Source organism: Camponotus vicinus, unplaced genomic scaffold (genome assembly GCF_025532165.1).
Source record: "Camponotus vicinus isolate PSW18456_S1 unplaced genomic scaffold, iyCamVici1.0 SCAF_5, whole genome shotgun sequence".
Lineage (NCBI taxonomy): Eukaryota > Metazoa > Arthropoda > Insecta > Hymenoptera > Formicidae > Camponotus > Camponotus vicinus.
The window spans coordinates 7,824,148-7,847,781 of record NW_028141977.1 but is presented as its reverse complement, the minus strand read 5'-3'; the positions used below and the strand labels follow the sequence as shown (position 1 = coordinate 7,847,781).

Genomic DNA, 23,634 nt, shown 5'->3' with positions numbered 1-23,634 from the left:
TATATTCGCAAAGTATTTTTTGACAAAAAAAATACTCACAAACTTCTCAGATAATTAAATTTCTCGTTGTACGCGAAATATGGAAGAAAATTGAAATACACTCCACGTTGTGCGCGTTCGACAACTATCTAATCGCATATCTTACATCACTCATATGATGCGATACCCGCCTCGGGTTGATAAATATATTCGGCGAGCGGAGAGTGGAACGCGCGGCTTTACACATGTAATGGCCGTATCACACTGGCGACTCGCGACTGCGACTATGATTGCAATTTTGTCTGAACCAATCAGAAAGCAATGGTCAGCGATTGCGACTGATGACTGTGATTTAGCTTTCCATCTTTTTTTTTTTGAGTCGCAATCGCAATGATGTGATGTGGGCTTAAGGCGGCACATATAAGAGAACGCATGTAGATGCACGGTCGAGCGCCTTTCGGGCGTGAAGCGTGGATTATTGCACGAATGATTCAGTGACCAGTCATTCGCGCGAGTTCACTGGGCTCTTTTTTTTTTTGCACACGTCGCCGGCGCGATATATTCGCGATTCTCGCAACGGACTCGACGGGATCGACGCCCAGAGCTCGTAACAAAGTTTTCTTATTAAGCAAATTGGTCGGGAGTACCGGTTAGAGATAGAGATCATGTTACATGCAATTAGGGCAATGTGTCGCTTGACCCTGCGCCATCACGGTTCATTTATCGAGGAGCGTGCTCCGAAAGTATTATGTATCGATGCTCGCTATCTTACATACGAAGGATATATTTATCGTTCAAAGAATACTAAATATTAAAGAACTATAAATATATAACAATAAACTCTCTCTAAAAAAAGAGAAAATTAAAAAAAAAAGAGAATAATTAAAAAAGTCGAATTAAGAATCTTTTTAGATGCTCGGATATTAAGTGATTATTGCAGATAATATGTACAATTTTAAGCTTACATTAGACATTCTAGATATTCTATTCAAAACTAAATTTAATTTTTGTATCGATTATTTTTGAATAATTTATTTAATTTTATTATAGTTTCGAACTTTATTGTATTTAATATGCTAATTTTACTTCAAATTTTCAATATAGATTGAATCCCTCGTTGCAATATCTTTCTCTACAATTATATCTTTTTTTTCTCTCATATACATTCTTCGTTCGTAATTAAAAATTTTTGGTACCAGTGTGAACGATCGCCCGGGATGCGGGCAAAGACTACGCCTGTAAATTGATTAGCCCATTCATACTTTCAGCTCACCATCCCCTCCTCCTGTTCATTCATCACGGCTATGCGCCATTAAAGCCGAATTTAGACGCTTGCCAAATGTTCGTAGATATCACAATGCCCGTAAAATATTTCAGTTTCATGAACATATCTTTCTCATATATTTCTGAAAATAGAGTCAACTTTTTGCCGACGAATATCTAGTCGAGAAATTCGGTCAAATAAAATTCTCTAAAAAGAAAAATAAGAATTTGTTATTTTTACCTCGAAAACACTTAGGTCGCAAAAAATCTTCATAAAAGATCAATTTAAACAAGTTTGCTATTTTTTTAAATACTTCTATTTAATCGTGCTCGCTTCTATATTACTACATCTATCAACAAAATATGATGTATGACTTCTTTCGTTTTATTAATGCACGTATCTATCCATTCGAATGAACGACGCGTCGCTCCTTAATATTCTCGCCGCGACAAGACGAAATCCAGCCGGCAGAGGAGCGCCATACTTCGGGATTGTAACGACGTTGTTTCCGTGCCTCTCTGTAACAAACACACCACGTGCACGGCACGACCGCGTCGTTAACACCGCGACATCGCGTTGCCTCTAACGAGAGAACTAACTTTTCCGCCGTGGAAATCCTCGAGCCACGGAGACGTTTATACATCAGGTATACACAATATGGACGCCATGTCGATTCCCGTCGACAGATTCCTCTCTCACACGCGCACAAACACATACAGAGCCACCTCGCTTTGACTGCGTGTTGAAAAATGCACCTAGCTTGTACATAGAGAGTACATGCTTGAATGACGTATCTCTCTATTACTGTCCATCTTACATAGACGTAGCTTGGGAACAGTGATGTAGCCTGCGATTACTAGTGCCCGGATGAAAATAAATGTATTTTTGTCATTTGCAATTTCGTAGAATATATTACAACAATCTTTTCTTTATGTACATGAAATTGGAATTTATTCCTTTATATTTGTTCATTTGAGGACAATATTAATAATAGATATACTTGTAGCTATTTATATAATTTTAGAAATTTCGACCATTATGCAGAGTGTTTCTTAACAAGTACGAAAAATTTTAGATGATTCTTTGTCGAAAATTAAGGGGTTTTTCATATAAACATATACTCCTACATCCCTCCCTGTGGAGTTACACTCCTCCAAAAATGGAGGTAAAAATTAGGTTTTTATTTTTTTCTCAAATTTGGAACAAGTTAAAGAAATGAAATTAGGTGGATATTTTCTACTAATAAAAAGGTTATTTATTAATATTTTTTTCAGCCTTCCGTATTGTTATAATGGAATAAAACTAGCAACTCCTATTCAATTTTTTATTAGAACTTTTTAATGGGCCGGAATATGATCATTTAAAAATATGCATTAAAAAGTTTGATTTATTTAGAAACTTTTTTATTTCTTTTATTTTTTTCATAAAATCAGTAGTTTTCAAGAAAAAAAAATAAAATATATTATCGTGCATAGCACGATGCTAAATAGCATAGGTTTCGAATTACGAAAAGTTAAATTTCAAAATAAAAATAAAATTAGAGTAAATGTTGGGAACATTAGAACAAAAACAAAATTATAATAAAAACCTAAAAAATAAAAACCTAATTTTTACCCCCATTTTTGGAGGAGTGTAACTCCACAGGGAGAAGTATATGTTTATATAAAAAAACTTCCCTTAATTTTCGACAAAGAATCATCTCCTAAAATATTTCGAACTTATTAAGAAACACCCTGTATATGAAGATTATTTATTTGTACAACAATTCTAAAAATGAGAATTTAAAATTTTCGGCATTTTTAAAATCATTCTAATAAATATGTCAAGATCGTTAAATATCTTAAACATTAATTGTACTCAAAATTGTTATTCCTTGTAGAAAAAGTAATGATAATAATATTACTTTCATCTTGTAAATAAATATCTGACAAAAATACAACCTATAGGATCATTGTTGACACAGGCGGAGCTTATTTTAAAAACGGTCTAATGTTTCACGACGAGCCCTCGTGCTTGAAGTAGTACAAACCGCTCGAAAAAGCTGCAGTTTCGTGCCGTGGACGGAGGAATACAAAGAGCGTATTGTGGCCGTTACGAGAACGGTGGATTACACACGATTCACCGCACGAGACTCGGAAATGATATATACGCAACGGAGAATACCGTAGGAAAGAATACTGGCCGCATAAATTCGGGGCGCGAGTCACACGACGACGAGGACGCTAAGCGACATATTTCCCGGACTCGCGTTTGTACCCCGAAGCGGTATTAAAGTATTAAAGCGTTCCCGTCCGGGGAAGCGTTCCCGTCCCGTTTATTCGGATCCTCCGTTTTCGATCCCCCGAAATATACGCGTAGAACATTATATTTAAAACATCACGAAAACCGCGTTATTTTGCCACGAGCGCGAAAATTATTTCACTACGCAAACATCGAAACACGAACGCGTAAAACATTCACGTGTGCTCGGGAAATTCCCGGAACTTGCTCCGCGAAAGAATATTGAAATATTAAAGTTCGAGGGAGAAAGAGAGAGGAACAGCTTCGCTATCCGCGTCTGAATAGTTTGTTCTTGGCTTGATTCAAGAAGTCGTATATGTATGCAGGTATCTCGAAAATACAAGTATATAAAGAATGTCTTAAAAACATCGGATGTCTTACTTTTAACGATATATTTTTCAATGGAATCGAAATATCTATCTTTTTTATCAGAAATTGTTTCATCAGCATTTATTCTTTCACATCGATTTTTTAACGTTATAGATAATTTTTCTAATTTTAAAAATTAACATGTATGCAAAAGAAATAATTCTACTTGAATATAAGATATTTTTATTTGATGTTATATCACTTGTTAATTTTTTTCAATATGTCTTCATAATCAAATGAACATCAACTTTAAATGAAAATTTATAATAAAATAAAGTCTATTTAAAATTGATTGAATAATGAAATATTATTTGTGATATTTTAAAATAATTTGTTTACATTTCTATTGCTAATTTCTTTTTAATTTAGTTCCATAATATGTTTCGGTAGATTATGAAATTTTCAATTGTGTTACATAATTGTCAATCACTTGTTTAATTTATAATAAAGTTGCATTGATGAGATTGCATCAATAAATTCGTATTCCGAAAAATTCCGGGCTTTCACCCACATTGTTTTCTAAAACAATATTAAAATATTAAAATTTCGCCGAGTTTCTTTTTGTCCAACGTATAAATATTTCATTTTTCATTCTGGAAAATCGCGTCGTATATGTACATTTGGTCATAAATCGTTAAATGTATTATTTTATTGCAAATCTCTCGAGCGATTTACACCAATCGATGGTTTTACAAATATCGAAATGCGTTTTTCTTTGTATAACAGATTAAAGGATATATCAATATTCTACACCTATATTGCGTAATGTACTTGCATCTGTTTTAATTGTAGCAAATAAAATATTATATTATTAATTTTATTATCACAATTTGCATTTTAAAAATAAAACATATCACGATAATTCTAAAATGCACAAATATTTTTAAATTAATAGTTCCAATACATTTATATTTCTGCATTTGATTTTCGAATTACATACATTTATACTTTTTTGAAAGATATGAAAGAATTACAATTGCAGTTATACGATTGAAAATAATCTGTAAAATACAGAAAGTAATAATGGAGTATATATTACGCAATTCTACCTAACGAATACATCAGAAAAGAATTTCATATCTTTTGTGCGAAATGCCTGTTGAATAATGATCATATCAGATTCATATACATCTGTCAAAGTTATGATTGCTGCTCGTAATTAGTGAATGTGGATGTGAATAGTGATAGGATATGAAATAATACATTTAAAAAATCGATATTTCGATACATTATATAATGTAATAGGCATTCAAAAAAAGAAAATAAATATAACTAATTAGTAGAAACATTTCGCGTATCATAAATAGGATAAGGTAGGTAAGATAATATCATGCCAGAATATTTGATTTCATTGTGTTGTTTTGCATGCTTCACATCCACAATGCCGTAATAATTGTCTGCCTTTATTTTCTTTGAACAGGCGCCAAAGTACTTTCTACAATACTCCTTTAGTGAATCTTGTCAAGTCATTTGGAAGATTTCGTATGTCTCAAAACATGATAGCATATAATGCACATGGAAAAAATGCAAAAATTATATTTTATCTCTCTTTTGAAAATTCCATTTTATTTCAATAACGGAATAACGTCCTACGTACAACTATTTTTAATTAGCAAACGAAAAAAATTTGCTTGATAAATTTAAAAATTAGTTTTCACATTAATCAGTTTCTCCCCTTAATCACTTTCTTTCCTTCTACCAGCTAGACAACTTTACGTCACGCTTGAAATTCTGACACCCTCCTTTCCTCCCTCTAATTTAGAATTCAATGGTGTAGCTAGAGCAGCGGTTCTCAAAATCCACTCAGAATATTGGATTATTGAAGAATAGAAATAAGAAATTAATGCGCAAAGTGTCTCCAAATTCTCAGGTGATTTCTCTTTTGCCTGTAAATTCTTTCAATAATTTAAAACAAATTCTATCCCCCCTCCCAATAAGTTACGACTTTCTACGACATTTTTGATATAAATAAAAAATCGAAAAATCCATAAAAATAAAAATTATATAAAAATGAAAAACAGGATATAAAATTGAATATCTGAAATGCTCGGATAAAATCTGGTTTGCAATAATAATTCAACGGGAGTCGAAGTGAAAAGATGAAAAACCGTTGCTCCGAAGTTATTTTCTCAAACGCAAACCGGATTCGCTTTCTTTTTGACGCGACCGCAGTATTTAGTGCATCCGAGTCGAGTTCGTTGGCGAAAATGCAATCCGGAATGCAATGGTCATTTAAACTTGCATAAAACACTCTGCTCGGAACACTCGACTTATTCGAAGTGAAGTCGATGCTTAAAAAGAAGGAGAAATAAAGAATTACTCGTATTTATCGGAGCTCTCGAAAGGAATGACACTCAAGGTTAAGGAAACCCGAACACGAAGTTGTTCAAAATGGAACTTTTATCAATTTTCTGCACAAATATCGATCGACGTCTAATTATCAGCTGTCGATTAATACTTTAAGCCTAAATTTCGAGTGCGTTACTTTAAGATTTTCCCACGCGATGTAAGCCTTCTATTGTTCTCGGTAATCCATTCGGAAAAAGCGAATATCCGATAATCGTGGCGATCATCATCCGATACACGCGAAAGAACACGAAAACCACGCCTACGCAACTCGAGACAGATACTCGTTTCGGAGAATCGTCCGTTGGAAAATTCGGAGCCGAGCCAACACCATGATGGTGGAGGTTAAGTCTTACCTGTCACGCGTGTTGGTGCCTATCGGCGACTTTCGTGTCTCTCCGTGGAACTTCGACGACGGCCCGCACGCCGACACGCCTGCACATTATCCTCGGCACGTCACTAACCCTATATCCGCTCCGCTGGTGTAATCACTATCACTTGTTTACAGGATGTTTCCAAAGAATGCAATATATACACCACCGAGCGACGAACGCGCGAACGCGGTTAGTCACCACCGAACTAATCGTATTGAACTGCTCTGCACTACTCTCACGTGATCACACAGCGGCACTCGCGCACGCGTCCTCCCGTACGGAGCGACGATTCACGACTACAGCGACGGCGGCGAGGGGCTCGCGAGCTCGGCGGCGGAGACGGCCGAGCGCGGCCGAGCGCGCCCGAACATGCGCGGACTGCCCGCCCGAGCATGCGCGGACTCGCCCGAGTCAGTCCGAGCTCGCGCAGCCCCCCGCGCGCACGGAACCGGAGCGCTCGTCCCTACGCGCGCAGACCCCCTCCCCCTCCTCCTCCCCCTCCCCCCCTCGCCCGAGGCCGAAAACGCGAAAAGTGAAAAATTTTCTCATTAATTTTTCTACGGCGAAATTTTTCACGTTCTCGCCCCTGAGGAAAACTCTCGCGTCGACGATAGTCGTCCCTCGGAGTAGCCTCGATGTTGCTAGCACCGTGTTGCGCTTCGTGTCGCTTCGAGGGCTGTCGCGTGACCGCGACAAGTCGCGCAACGCGCTGTACACCGTCTGGCACGAAGGCTACAGTCGTTATCTTTTTGCTCTCGTTTCCGATCGTGAGATTCGCCGTAGGCCGGCGGACAGGCAGGTAGAGAGGAGAAACGAGAGCGTGATCGGCTGCGCGATCGCGGTAGCCCTTTGCTCTCTTCCCCGAAACGTTTAAATCGCCGCTTTTCTTCGCTCATTGCGAATAATGACGCCGAGAAACGCGAGAGACTGCTCGTCCTAAAGATAAAAGGAGGAGGATCGCGGGCTCTTACGATATCTTTCACAATCGTGGACGTACGTACAACGAGCAAATGCACTTTTCAACGACGCGAGGTGACCTTCCTACGAGCGAGGACGTTGCTGTTGCAAAATGACGTTCGGGCAACGTGACTCCCCTCGTCGCCTCGTCGCGTATCGAGTTTCTCCGGAGAAAACATCGAGCTGCGCGCGCGATTCTTCCTGCAACGGCAGATCGACGAGACGACGCGTTCTCACGCATTTTTATCGCGCCTGCCCTGGGGAAAGCTTCGACTTCAATGGAATTCCCTCTATAGTCGATGCGCATCGATGTTACCTTGCGACGGTCGTCCTCGCGAATTCAAGTAACACACGTTAATCGAAATAATGCGATTAGGATCGATCGAGCATAGTTTCTTAATGTATTATATAATATTATGCAGCTCATTGTTTACGCTGCCTTGACAGCGAAAATGATAAGTAAATAAATATAATAATAATCTATATTAATATAACAAAAATAGAGAGAGAGATTTATCAAAGCAATGGTATTTTTTGTTTATTTTTATCATTAATAAAAAATATATAACAGTTATATAACTGTTACATAACATGTAACTGTTACATAACATGTAACAGTTATATTGTTGAGTAGGAAATTACAACTAACAGTTGTATAAATGTTACTTGGTGTTTGCTGGGAAAAAATATAACTGTTACATGTTATGTAACAGTTACATAACATGTAACAGTTATATTGTTGAGTAGGAAATTACAACCAACAGTTGTATAAATGTTACTTGGTGTTTGCTGGGAACAAATATAACTGTTACATGTTATGTAACAGTTACATAACATGTAACAGTTATATTGTTGAGTAGGAAATTACAACTAATAGTTGTATAAATGTTACTTGGTGTTTGCTGGGAAGAAATATAACTGTTACATGTTATGTAACAGTTACATAACATGTAACAGTTATATTGTTGAGTAGGAAATTACAACTAACAGTTATATAAATGTTACTTGGTGTTTGCTGGGAAGAAATATAACTGTTACATGTTATGTAACAGTTACATAACATGTAACAGTTATATTGTTGAGTAGGAAATTACAACTAACAGTTGTATAAATGTTACTTGGTGTTTGCTGGGAAGAAATACAACTTTTACATGTTATGTAACAGTTACATAACATGTAACAGTTATATTGTTGAGTAGGAAATTACAACTAACAGTTGTATAAATGTTACTTGGTGTTTGCTGGGAAGAAATACAACTGTTACATGTTATGTAACAGTTACATAACATGTAACAGTTATATTGTTGAGTAGGAAATTACAACTAACAGTTGTATAAATGTTACTTGGTGTTTGCTAGGAAGAAATATAACTGTTACATGTTATGTAACAGTTACATGTTATGTAACAGTTATATTGTTGAGTAGGAAATTACAACTAACAGTTGTATAAATATTACTTGGTGTTTGCTAGGAAGAAATAAGAAGAGAACAAAGGAATGCATCGCACACATTCTTTTTGACATTTTGTAAAATATTTGAGCCGAGTTCATAAATTAACAACATGGTATAGTAATTAAGCCATATTTAAGCTATATTTCTACTCCGAAATCCGCGAGCAATTCCAAGAGCAATTTCGATCAGCTGTTTGCAAGCTACTCCCGAGTTCTACGATGCGACTTGTTCGAAAACGATCGCTTCGCGATCGATCTTTAAACACTTGGGTCACTATGCGCGGCGCAAATCACTCGCTCGTGCACCTCTATTCCGTAATATATACCACCGCATTAGTGCGTCCAGGTGTTACACGATACGGACGACGAAATACGATAGCTTCCTCGTCAACGGGCGAGAAGCATTGCGTATACTGGTGCAATGTGGACATCGAACGAGCGAGTCCGCAAGTCGCGAAGCGAAGAAATACATATCATTTTTCGTCGAGCTTTCCTTCCTGCTACTAGGATCGGATCTAGAGTGCACGCAGTGGCTCGAAATCCGAGCCAGTAAACGTTGGTTACGCGCATTTGCACAAGAATATAGTTACACAACAATCGAGTATAATATAAATATTTCAGATTTTTTCGAATTTGCAACTAGATAAATAGGAAATAAAGTAAAACTAGTAGATTAGAAAGCAGGTTATCAATTTATCTCCCCCAAATAAAATCTAAATAAAATAAAATACAGCAATATATTGAATATTTTAAATTTTATTTAAAAAAATTGCAAAATTCTTAATTTTAATCTAATAAAATTACGTCAGTTAAGTTTGATTTTTTCTTATAACAGATATATTTTCTGAAATAAATCTCAACATTTCATGCAATGCAATGTCTCGTGTGAAAGATGCCTTCAAATCTTACATTTTTCATTGACATCAAATAATATTTGATTACAGTTTAAAAAAGTTAGAAGTAAAATCTCGATTAATTAAGCACAACACGATTCTGAAAAAAGCATTGTCAAGATGACATGTAATTTCTCGGTTCCTCATTAAACGATATTTGGTCTCATTATAATGACGAAAACGTTCCATGGAACGCATTATCGTGACATCCGCCTCGGCTGCTGCAGTTGATAAGATGGGATAGGCCCACGCCACCCACACGCTTACCAGAACGAAAGCTAGCCCACTCATTCTTTCGAACAAGTCGAGTCCAGCAACGCAATCGACGCTTACAGCGGGATTCAAAGTAGCATAATCTACGCACAAATTATACGTATAATATACATAGAATGTATCTAAATTATTGTCTGAATATAATATAAATATGAATTAATCGCTATTTCGATTTTGCATTCGTTTCTGTTTCTTTCTTTCCATTTATATTTCTATTATTTTTAATTAAACATTTCTAATTATTCATTATATTATTTATATTACTCAACATTATATAACTATAAATCAACGTTATATAATTTACATTAATCAACATTTCTAATTTCGAGTTGAGATGATTCCTAATATTGATAATAGTATTATGTCTTTTCCTTATATAAAACATAAAGAAGAATATAAAATAGTCGATCGGGGATATTCTATGCATAAATTATTGCTGTTGCGAAGGAGTTCACGTTTTTGTGCCGAAAGCGCGTCGCTATCTTTCGATCTGACGCACGCCATGCAAAGTCGTAAAAGCCACGCGTACCCCGATAATCACATCGAAAATATGAAATCTCACGTCACACGAAGTTCGCAACTTGTATTTTCTCCGCGTGTTTTCGCAACGTGTCGTTCAACGTAAAGTAAAATGTCGCGAATGTACTCTTATCACCGGAAGCATCTTTTCTTTTTTTTTTTTTCATTTCAAATGCGCGACATCTCTCGAATCTGTCGGTCTTGATCAGCTCTCTCTCTCTCTCTCTCTCTCTGTCTCTAAATTCGTGCAAGTTCGTACAAGTTTAGCACGAGGTTACGTCGGATCAAAGGGAGCCTCGTGGTAGAGTAGAGTTTGTTCAGCGAAAGAGAAAGGAGCGTAAAAGACGGACGGAAGGCGAGAAAGAGACAAAGGGAAGGCGAGAGGTAGGTAGGTAGGTAACGAGGGACGGAAAGAGAGGGGAAACAGGATAGGGTAAGAGAGATACGGTCGTTGGCCGGTTCGGGCAAGGCTGCTGGCAAGGAGAACCAGGGCTGTAGTTACAAATAAAGAAAACGGGCGCACACCTCGATCGACACCGCTGCTGTAATAACGGGGCGCGTACGAGGAGAGATGCGAATCGTCTCCTTCCCCCCCCCCCCCGCCTCCCCCGCCCAGCCTCACCACGAAGAGTCCTAAACCGGTGCGCTACTTGTTGTATAAACCAGTTTCGGATTTAAAAAAGCGTCTCCAGTGCATTATACGCGATGCCCGCGAAAATAAAGTGTTATCTCAGAGCGAGCTCGTTCCATCATCCAGAAATTATAATCAGATTTATACGTATATAATACGATTAAAAGAATTTACTATGTAAAAGATAAGGTACGAGAGATACGAGATACTTTGGAGCTTTAGATTCTACATTTGAAATATCCTTTTTTCGCAATCGCTATAAAAATATTCTCGTAATTAAACTTTTACATCCCCGGATTAATTTTTTTTATTTTTACTGTATTAATAATAAAAATAATGTATGTATACAGGGTGTCCCATTTTAATGTCCCACCCCAAATAACTTTCTTATTTTTAATTTTAGAAAAAGATGTTTCAGACAAAAGTTGTATGGTTTCAAGGGGTACATAAGGTGGTGTCATTAGTTTGACCTTGAAGATTCATTTGAAGGTCACGTGAAGGTCACTTCAATTTTTTTAAATGGAACACCCTATATATTTTTGCACATTCTTGTAGCTTATCTCGAGAGCTTTCCAAAACACTATAATTAAGTACCTTTTCGTTAAGTACTTTTTGAGTTATGAGGCTTGAAATAATTTCTTAATTTTACATAAACCGTAAAATATCTTGTAAAATATTCATTTTTCGATTATCTTACCTTAATACTTTTATGTACAAAATAATGAGAGGAATCAATTGGTGTAAAGAAAACACATAGTTGTTTTTAAGAAAAAATATGGAATTGTTAATTGCAAATTAACTGCAATTAATTGCAAAGAAACCATACAACTTTTGTCTGAAACATCTTTTTCTAAAATTAAAAATAAGAAAGTTATTTGGGGTGGGACATTAAAATGGGACACCCTGTATATGGATCTTTAAATCAAATATATAAATTATATTTAATAAATCATGCACAGAGAAAAATATCATTCTACTGCCAAGAAAAGCGATTACTCAGTTTATTTTTCTTTTTTTAAGTAATAGTTTTCTTCAACAAAGAATATATTCTTGATAATAGTCTTAAAATATACTCATCACAAGTGTTAGAAAATCTCATTATCATGTACTTAAAAAAAGAATTTATTTTCTCTTCAAGAATATTGTAAAGTTGTATCAAAGAAAAATCAAACTTACTTTACGTCAACTCTTGTAATAAGCAAACCAAATTTTTGTTTTAATTTAATATTCTTGACTAAAATACTGCACTTACTAAAATTCAGAATATATTCAATTAAATTTAATGCTTGTAGTGAACTTATGATGTATTTGCAGATATATAAACTTATGATATACTTAAAATAAATAATATTTACTTGAATACAGTATACATTTTTCTCGGTATGTTCAATGTTTTACAAATTATCTTTATTAAGAGCACATTATATATGGCGGAACTTTATGACTGAATTATAATCAAACGTAATATTAATTTTATTGTGACTATATATTAAGATATATATATATATATATATATATATATATATATATATATATATATATATTCTGCCATAATGTTTTTAAAGATAATAATTTGTAAAACATTGGAGATGATTTATTAAAAATGTTACATATTTGATTTAAAGATTCATATATATATATAATATTTTTATCAATATACAGTCTCAATAAAATTCCGAATGTAAAGGTTTACTCACGAATATTAATTACTTACGAGAATATTCTTATAGCGATTGCGAAAAAAAAAATATTTCAATTTTAGAATTCAAAGCTCGAAAATTTGTTTGATATCTTTCATATACTTTATCTTTTATATATTGTAAGTAAAGAAAATATATATATATGTGAATCTTGTAACATATACATATCTTTAAATCAATATACAACGTTTATAATATATCATCTTTTCAATGCTTTGCAAATTGTCTTTAGAACACATTATATACATTTATGACTGAATTATAATCAAGCGTAAATCATCAAAGAAATTACAATATGAAAAGGAGAGGTACAGAGAATGTTATTGCAAAAAATATTGATTCCACTCTATCTCGTTTATTTTGGAAACGTAAATCCTGTTTTGTTAAACTCGATACATTTGCATTAAGATTCGCATAATGTTGAAACATCGCACACATATATCACTTTTCAAGTAAACAAGACCATTGCATCTTTCACTACCTATCTCGTGAAACAAATTTATATGGCACGATCTGCATCGAGGGATCGCAATGAACGTGCCGACCGCGATTGGATGTTTTCACACGAAGAAATCCGAGAAATGATTCGCATTCATCGTGAGTGACCGTTACACACGCACCACGGTAATACCACCGTAAGCAAGTATATATTCCACATCTTGGCGATAAGAGAGAGTTCTCGGTATTAATCACGCCTGGTTCCCCTTATCAACGCATGCTGATTATTAACTATGGCGCGTCTCGTCGTCGATTAAATGCATATCCGGCGTCTTCTTTCTCATAAACCGCGGTATTCATTGATGATAAATGCTTATCAGCGATGAGATATGAAATTAAGTTCATTAATCGATTTATGACTGGATGATACGATTTTATTACGTAACCCGTACACAGAAAAAAAATAAGTGTCAATTCAAAACTTATATACTTAAACTAACGCGTTCATTGTTTCGTATATACGCAACAATTTATAATCTTCTTAGAAGAATTTAATAATTTTAAATTTCAACAATATTATAGTCTTATTTTAATATTGTAATTGTCACCTCAAGAATATATAATTATTTAATTCTACTTTAAGAAAATTATAATCTTTGATTTAAAAATGTTATTTTCTATCTAACATTGTTTCTTTTCCATTCAAGAAAATTAAATCTTAAATCGTAAGAATATATTTTTCTTGATCGAACTATATAAAATGGCTTCATTCAAGTAAGCAATTACATTTTTCTTTAATTAACGCAATATAATCTCATTTCAAGATTTCCATGTTAAAACTAAAAATATTTTCAAAACAAGAATGTCCTTTTTTTCTGTGTATGCATCGTGCATTTGCCTGTTCAAAATACCTGTCGTTTTGTGTCCACTATATTTTTAAAATTTTATGGAATTAATGAACTAAGCAATATTTTATTGTCGTTACTCAAATTGTAGGAAATGGTCTATTTTTTGAAAAAAAGAAACGAATTTGATGAAGAGATTTCGATACATTTTCCGTAAAACTTAGTCCGGAGTCACGTAATAATCTCCGAAATAAAATGCAATCTCATTTGTGCATGGCGTAAAGCGTAACAATGGTCATTTAAAGGACGTCCGTTCGTATTACAGCCCTGAGAACAACTCCCTGTTGCCGTTTCGCCATATAATTCCGAGAGACGAGGAATTCTGTTCGGTCCTCGGGACGCGAGTATCGCAAGTACCGAAGTATCAGGACAAAGGAACTCGAAGGACAAAAGGATAATTCGCATTGTAGCTTGACACTACGGAATCCGTTACTATTTGTGCCGCAATGTAACAAAATTACAAACGCGGAAATTCGATTGAAAACATGGTCGAATGCGGAAATATCGCGCGAAAGTGTTGAAAGGATAATATCTATACGAATCACGCTCATGTATCGAATGAGGACCAAAATTTATTACCGATTTGAACATCTAAAAGTTACCATTTAATAAATCAAATTTAAACGCCTTTCTTCCCTTTATATTTTATTCCTTCGATGCCAAATGGGATAAATACTAATTTTTTTGGCACAGAATATATCGATCTTATTAATAAATTTTTAATAAATTTTTTCCAGTAAAAAAATTTTTTCTCATTTTAATAATTTACATAAATATATATAAAATATATAGCAATATATATATATATTAGCCTGTGAAATAATGTCAAATTTAAATGTTTTTCATTCTTTATATATGGTAGATTTCATTCTTTATAGATATATAATATTCACATATATAAAAGATAAATTGATATTTTTAAATAAATGCATATAATTTTATATTACATGAGACAAAATTTGCCATTAAGAGAAAATTTATTGTTTAAATATAGTAAAATAATTTTAAGAATATTTTTGATAAATGAGCCGATATATTACATCTCTAAAAATAAAATTAATTAATATTATAAAATTACATGTACGTACATATCAAAAGAATTGTGTTAATTTGTTTGATAATCTATCGCTTTGTGCACATATGTTTCACGTATCAACAAAATTTTATTAATCATCTTTGATCCTATTTTTTTTGCTAAGCACCTGTATACTTTGACTAAAATATCTTTTTATTCGCTACAAAATAAAATGTGTAATAATTGTACCTTATCTATTAAATGCAAAAAAATTCTGACATATTTTTTCCGGAAAATAAAAAGAAATAAAAACCTCCAAAAATATAATTCTGAAAATAATTGCGATCGTGTCGAGAAATATGAGGCACTTTGGCACGCGATTCATCGCTGGGGGAATTCGGCAAACAATTATCCTCCGTTCATATTCGTCTGTAACTTTCTCTTTGTCTTATCTATCGCTTCTCGCGCGCAACAACTAATTTTCTGGTATCGCAGGCGGTACAACACCAGTTAAAACTTCGTGCAGCATGACGTGGCAGAGGCGGCGACGACGACGACGACGGCAGTGACGAAGTTCGTTCGAGCTTGACTTTCAACGATAAAGGCATTCAGGAACTCGGGCGACCCAGAAGCGCAATCGGCCTGACCTAGAAACGTCAAAACGACGAAGGTTTGTCGAAATCGCGAGGACGTTCCGATGCCTGCCCGGCGTTCGTCGATGACAGATGGAATTCACTTGGCCATCATACCGATCAGCGGAGCGTGAACCGACTTAACTCCAGTACAGAGATGAAATCTCGCCGATGCTGAGGGCAATTACAAGTTTTTCCAGCAAGATACTCGCCATTTTGGAAAGATGAGTCTCTCAAATGGATCGAGTAGGACGACAGAAATTGCGGAGAAAGAGCTCATTATCGTAAACATCCTTAAAGGAGACGGCATCTCGATGAGCTAGGATGAAATCGATGACGACCGACGACGACGGCAGCGCTCGCACGTCACCGGATAAAATGCGGCGAAGGGCGGGTTCGTTCCGATGGAAAAATCGAACGGATATGCGGCGCGCGCGTCGAGAATATGTTGTTGTATGACAAATGCGAGGGATACTTACACGAGAACGGAAACATGGCATCTAATTTCCGCGAGTCATGCGATTTCGTTTGATGCGTGGGTGTCACGTTGTGCATGTATGCGCTACACTCGAGGCAGAAATAATTTCAAAATCAAGATGGAAGGATGAATACGAGCGTGCGCGAGACACAGGTAGTGGAATTTTCAAATCTGGATTTATAGAAGGATATTTCAATATCCTGCGGAGAGAGAATTTTTCGATTTATTATCGCTCGAAATTATAATTTAATAAAAATAATAATAATAATAATAAATTAAAAAAAATTAAATATATAAAAAAAATATATACAGGGTGAGCCATTTTAAGTTACCCACCCCAATAACTTTTTTATTTTTGAATGTACAACAAAATGTTTCAAATAAAAGTTGCTTGACTTCGAGGGGGACAGAAGATGGTGGCAAAAATTTGACCTTGGATAGTCATTTGAAGGTCACATAAAGGTCACCTTCAATTTCTTAAATGGAACCTACTATTTTTCATTGCATATTCTTGTAGTTTATCTCGAGAGCTTTCCAAAACACTATAATTAAGTACCTTTTCGTTAAGTACTTTTTGAGTTATGAGGCTTGAAATAATTTCTTAATTTTACATAAACCGTAAAATATCTTGTAAAATATTCATTTTTCGAAAAAAAAAAAAAAGTAATTTGCAATTAACAATTACATTTTTTTTTTCGAAACAATTATGTGTTTTCTTTACACCAATTGATTCCTCTCATTATTTTGTACGTAAAAGTATTAAGGTAAGATAATCGAAAAATGAATATTTTACAAGATATTTTACGGTTTATGTAAAATTAAGAAATTATTTCAAGCCTCATAACTCAAAAAGTACTTAACGAAAAGGTACTTAATTATAGTGTTTTGGAAAGCTCTTGAGATAAGCTACAAGAATATGCAATGAAAAATAGTAGGTTCCATTTAAGAAATTGAAGGTGACCTTTATGTGACCTTCAAATGACTATCCAAGGTCAAATTTTTGCCACCATCTTCTGTCCCCCTCGAAGTCAAGCAACTTTTATTTGAAACATTTTGTTGTACATTCAAAAATAAAAAAGTTATTGGGGTGGATAACTTAAAATGGCTCACCCTGTATATATATATATATATATATATATATATATATATATATATATATATTAAATTATAATATATTATCGCGACGATAAATGCACGGTGCGAATAATTGTAGCGCGCGGAACGAGTTGCTTGTACGCGAAAATAAAAGCCTCCATCACAATGGCGAGAGTCGGAACGCGAGTTGGCTCGCGAAAAAAATCTAATTGGAAATAATTATCCATCGCGCGTCTCGCCGGATAATAACGATGCGAAGTAATAACAATGCCCGATTACGATCTCGCGCGCGCGTGCGAACGATTCAAAGGATCGAGGCGCCCTGCGTCGTGTCGCGAATTTCCATTATCGGGATCTCAATCTGCCCTCGACGGAGGACGATCCGATCTTTATACTCTCTCTGGAAGCACTCTTAACCCCCCGCGTGCGCGATTTCGTCCCCGATAAATTTATTCCCCGGCCGTAAACTCGCGCCCGGCAAAGCCGAAGCGGCTCGGGCTCGAGAGGATGAGAGAAGCGAGAAGAAACCAAGAGGCCAAGCCCGAGATATCGGGTCCTTTCAACCTCGAGGGTACGCGCGTTCGTCTCGTGCAAGCGCGAGAAACGAGCACACGGCTAATTATAGCTTAACGCTTTCACGGACATGAACATAAATAGCCTTCGCGTTCGTGAATTAAAAATCGCGTTACGTGGAAAACGCCGCGCCGCCGTTGTCAGCGAATGGATAATAGGTTATTCATGCTTGATTCGAAATTCGAGCAGATGCTGCATTTGCCTTGCGTGAATGAACAATGAACCGATGGAACATCACATTCATAATTACACACTGCGAGATGTAGGATGCTTGCTTTATCAAATTATAATCCGTGTTCAATCGTTGTATTATTATCATAATATCGATATCATGCATATATTGCCTCGTTTTTAATATTGACATATATAAAAAGAATTGTCTTTTTACGAGCGACTATTATATTGTTAAAAATAATAAGAAAATTCTTTTAACATATATTTTTAATTTTAACATTGTAGCGAACTCAAAAAATCAATTTATATTTAAAAAAATGTATATTAAAAAATTATACAATTTCTAAAAAAAAAAATGGCTTTTTACGCAAACGGCTATTGTGTTTTATATAGATAACAGTAAGAAAATATATTTTTTCAAAATCTTTAAAATATGTTTACGTTTTTTATCCGAGTTAAAAATAATTTAAAGTTGAAACTAAGCAATTTAGAATATTTTTAACTCGTCAAATTTTCCTTGGAGAAATTAATAAAGAATCAATTTATATTTAAAAATATTTATATTAAAAAATTATACAATTTCTAAAAAAAATGGTTTTTTACGCAAGCGGCTATTGTATTTTATATAGATAACAGTAAAAAGACATATTTTTTAAAAATCTCTAAAATATGTTTACGTTTTTTATCCGAGTTAAAAATAATTTGAAGTTGAAACTAAGCAATTTAGAATATTTTTGACTCGTCAAATTTTCCTTGGAGAAATTAATAAAGAATCAATTTATATTTAAAAAGATTTATATTAAAAAATTATACAATTTCTAAAAAAATTCTTTTTACGCAAGCGGCTATTGTGTTTTATATAGATAACAGTAAGAAGACATATTTTTTTCAAAATCTCTCAAAATATGTTTACGTTTTTTATCCGTGTTAAAAATAATTTAAAGTTGAAACTAAGCAATTTAGAAATTTTGTTTTATTTATGACTCGTCAAATTTTTTTTCTTGTATAAGAAATTAGATAAATGATATCGATTTTGCTCGCAAACAACAAACAACAATTCATAATTTCGAGATTTTTCTCTTCTCTTCCGCATTTGCACAATGCCTGCATTTTCTTAATGACGATAACGAAGCCGTTGCTAGTTGTGTCGCTGTTGGGAAGGAGATGAATCCCTTTGCAATTTCCTCGAATGAGTCGAAATCAAGAAACGGTCCTTCTCTATAACAAGAAAAGGGAATTGCTCGCGGAGAAACAGCTCGTAACATTTTCACATCGCAAACTGTGGACAAGATTCTAGAAGTAAAGTAGACTTCATTTTGTTTCAAATAATAATTCTAAGTCTTTTTGTGAAATGTCAGTAATATATAATGATGAAAAAAAGGAGAGAAAAAAGATTTTAAGTGGAAATAAATCGAACAAGTGGAAAATGCATCGAATATATATTATGTAAACAAAAAAATTGCGATACTCTTAGCGATTTACTTTCTGGATAAAAAGCATCGATGCTCAGTTAAATTTAGACATTCCTTTAACTTTAACAGTTTATTTCGAGTCATCCGGGTCGCTTGAAAATTTCTCCAGACCCCACGTGGCGAAATTCTTCCCTTTTTCTCCTCCTCGCTCTTACCCTCCACCCTTCGACACACTTCCAAGAACGTAAAACAACAGTCGCGGCACGGATTCGGAAATAGAAGTTCGCGTGTCCCTTAAAAACCCATATCGATCCGTCTTTATGGCATGGCGCGTGACGCGACCCGGCGATTTCGAGCTCGAGCGGACCCGCGCGTTCGAGACATTCGTCTCGTTCGCTAAATTATTCCACCCACTCGCGCCATGTGGAAACTCGAGCCCACCTACTTCTCCGTGAGAACACCACCCTCAATTGAAGGAACAATGGGATACACACGGGGTGTCTCGTAACTCTGCGTCGTCAACCGTACACATCGAGAGAGCAAACGGAGAAGGTACGGGCCCGATGATATGTCGAGGCATCGAGAGAAGGTCTCCGAGTAATAAGCGACGGGAAATTGAAGGGTTACGACGATGTATAAGTCGCTGGGAGATTAACGGGTGTTATTTAAGCGGGATTAGCGAAGAAATTTTTGGTTACCATGCGATTTGCCAACATTGACTCTAGGAAAAAGATTACTTAAGCCATGCCAAGATTATACCGTACGATTACTTGAATAAGCTACGGCCGATTATACCGCACAAATTATTTAATTTAATATTATATCGTTGTAAAATGTTGCTGGGAATGACCATCGAACATCTGCTTATTACCGTGAATCAGCTAATCAGTGGCGTTCTTTCCACTTTCAGAAGGTATGGACAGATGGTAAATTTATTTCTTTCGAATAATTACAACCATACCTTATTCGCATATCATTTAGGATTTAGATAATTGCAGTAATTTGCGATAAACGCATGATTTGTATGAATCGTTTGTAAAAAATAAATTTATTTCTACAAAAACCGTTGTAAAGTTAAAACTCAGAATAACCAAGTTTCAAAGTTTTTGATTAATTGGATATAATTTTTTAACTAATGAGACCTCAACTTTTGTGTTCAAGTAAAATTATGCTTATTCGACTATGCTAATTTTTATTTATGTAAAAAAAGAAGATAAAATTATAATATTCTCTTTATTATCTCTATTATCTTCACAACTATTGCAATCTTATTTTATTTAATTTTTCCTCATGTAAGGAAAATCTGCTAAAAAATATATAAATATTATGCAACAAAATTTAATTATTTTAATTCAACTCCAACTTTTCATATTATCTATTTTAGATGCATATTATCGTATTCAAATATTATAAAGACAAAAGATAGAGGGCAATTGTATAAGTCAGAGTCTGCTGGCGTCATAGTTTAGTTAGTGAACGTGTTAGGCTGGATTGCCCATTGACGACATACCTGTGAATCGACCAACCAGCTTTGACTTTTCCGGTCGTGAGTATACCACGGTATGCACCAGTGGGTACAACAATAGCATCCTCGCTTACGCTTGTTTCTTAATGTCTTTAACCTTTAGTTCTCTCAGTGGTGTGACGCGAGCACGACTTTGCGTCGTATCGGTCGCATCATTTCCGCAAGAGTGAATATAGTTCGCCGGTAACGGAGATAGAGGATATTCTATAAGCTCCCCGCAACGCGTAATTATGCAACAGCGATCCGTGCGCGTTTATCGACGCGTGTAAACCTAATAGACAGGGGAGAACGGGAGATAAGGCTTGCGATAAAGCGGTAAAAATATCGAGCGCGAAGAAAATGCGCTTCGCATAGATAATTGCATTGTGTCGCGAGACGATTGCATATCTTGTTTATGCTGCACTTATCTACCAAACTATGTGGCAATTCGCACGAGATACTTTTTTTTAGATAAAATAAAAATTATATGTATAAAATATATGTATAAGATATTATTCGCAATATTTAATGTTAAATTTATAACAGATTATTCTTAGAATGGACATGCTTCAGTGAAATTTCGTGATATCAATATTATAAATTTCGATTGAAAGTTGGAATTGAATTAAAATAATTAAATTTTGTTGCATAACTTTTTTATAGGGTGTTTCTTAATAAGTGCGAAAAATTTTAGGAAATGATTCTTTGTCGAAAATTAAGGAGGGTTTTTCACTCCACCAAAAATGAAGATAAAAATTAGATTTTTATTATAATTTTCTTTTGTTCCAATTTTCCCATCATTTACTCTAATTTTATTTTTATTTTAAAATTTAATTTCTCGTAATTCGAAATCTATGCTATTTAACATCGTGCTGTGCACGATAATATATTTTATTTTTTTCTTGAAAACTACTAGTTTTATAAAAAAAATAAAAGAAATAAAAAAGTTTCTAAATAAATCAAACTTTTTAATGCATATTTTTAGATGATCATATTCCGGTCCATTAAAAAGTTCTAAAAAAAAATTGAATAAGAGTTGCTAGTTTCATTCCATTATAACAATACGGAAGGCTGAAAAAAATATTAATAAATAACCTTTTTACTAGTAGAAAATATTCACCTAGTTTCGTTTCTTTAACTTGTTCCACATTTGAGAAAAAAAATAAAAACCTAATTTTTATTCCTATTTTTGGAGGAATATAACTCCACAGGGAGGGATATAGGAGTACATGTTTATGAAAAATCCCCCTTAATTTTCGACAAAGAATCATCTCTTAAAATTTTTCACACTTATTATTAACACCTTGTATATTTTAGCAGATTTTCCCTAGATGGGAAATAATTAAATAAAATAAGATTGCAATAGTTAAGATAATAGAGATAACAAGGAGAATATTATAATTTTATTTTCTCTTTTTACATAAATAAAAATTAGCATAATCGAATAAGCATAATTTTACTCGAACACAAAAAGGCAAACGACACAAATCACGGAAAAAGGAAAAAGTTAAGCAGATACACACGCCGTGGATTATTCGAATCGCGAGGAGAACGTAAAACGCGGGCGCACACGCGTATTCCCTTAAAGGCAAGCCATAAATATTGGCCGACTCTCATGCATACGAAGCCCCGTTAAGAGTGAGAGAATTCCTTCTCGTTTCTCGTCGGGCAGCGGGCGCTGCGCGATGGTTTTGCATCGCAATAACGTCGGGTCGCGACGTTGCTATTCTTCTTCTTGGTTTTTTGCATTATTATTTCAATTTCCGAGCACGTCAGTCGCACGCGCGACGCGAAGTGAACGTAGCGAGGGCGATCGACGATGAAAACACCAATCAAAACTCGATAACTCCGGGTCCGCCGCGTCGTTTTCCGCCAACGTGGTGTCTCCGGCGTGCACTTAATATCGATCGCGGAGCGACACGGAGGCGCTATTGTTTGTCGGGCAAATTATTGCACGCGCGCGGGATTCATGGCATTGGCGCGCGATACCACGGCCCTATTGTACGCTCGGTTCTTACCGGTATCGCGTATATCTTCCCGCAAGAAAATTATCGCGCGCTCGAGTTCTTGACCTTTACTTGAACGCCTGCCAATATTATCCCCTAAGTCGCGCGCTTAAATGCCGCACCGAAGGTAAGAGCTAAAAGGCACTCTGAAAATTAACTCGAATCAAGAGAGATGTAGAGAGTCGCGTTTTACATAAATTTCAAGGTAACGTTTCCGTAAATACGTCTCTAGGTAAACTATATATAACTTTTTTTTGTATAAAATTGAGAGAAGTCAAGAAAGAAGAAATTAATTCGTGTAAAAGCATTTAAAATTGCATGTAAAATGAATGCTTCATAATAATTCTCGAATTATTTAATTAAGAG

At 34.9% G+C, this 23,634-nt stretch overlaps 1 protein-coding gene across 4 annotated transcripts in view; it reads right to left on the bottom strand.

Moving 5' to 3' along the window:
• Nucleotides 1-23,634, bottom strand: part of Plexa (plexin A) — a 275,026-nt gene that overhangs the window by 219,705 nt on the left and 31,687 nt on the right. The window contains exon 1 of one of the 4 annotated variants that reach the window (XM_083099116.1): nucleotides 6,595-6,901. The exons of the other annotated variants lie outside the window; for them this stretch is intronic. The gene's annotated coding sequence lies outside the window, so the exon portion shown is untranslated. Of the gene's footprint in view, nucleotides 1-6,594; nucleotides 6,902-23,634 lie in introns of those variants that run through there. 4 annotated transcript variants of the gene reach the window in all.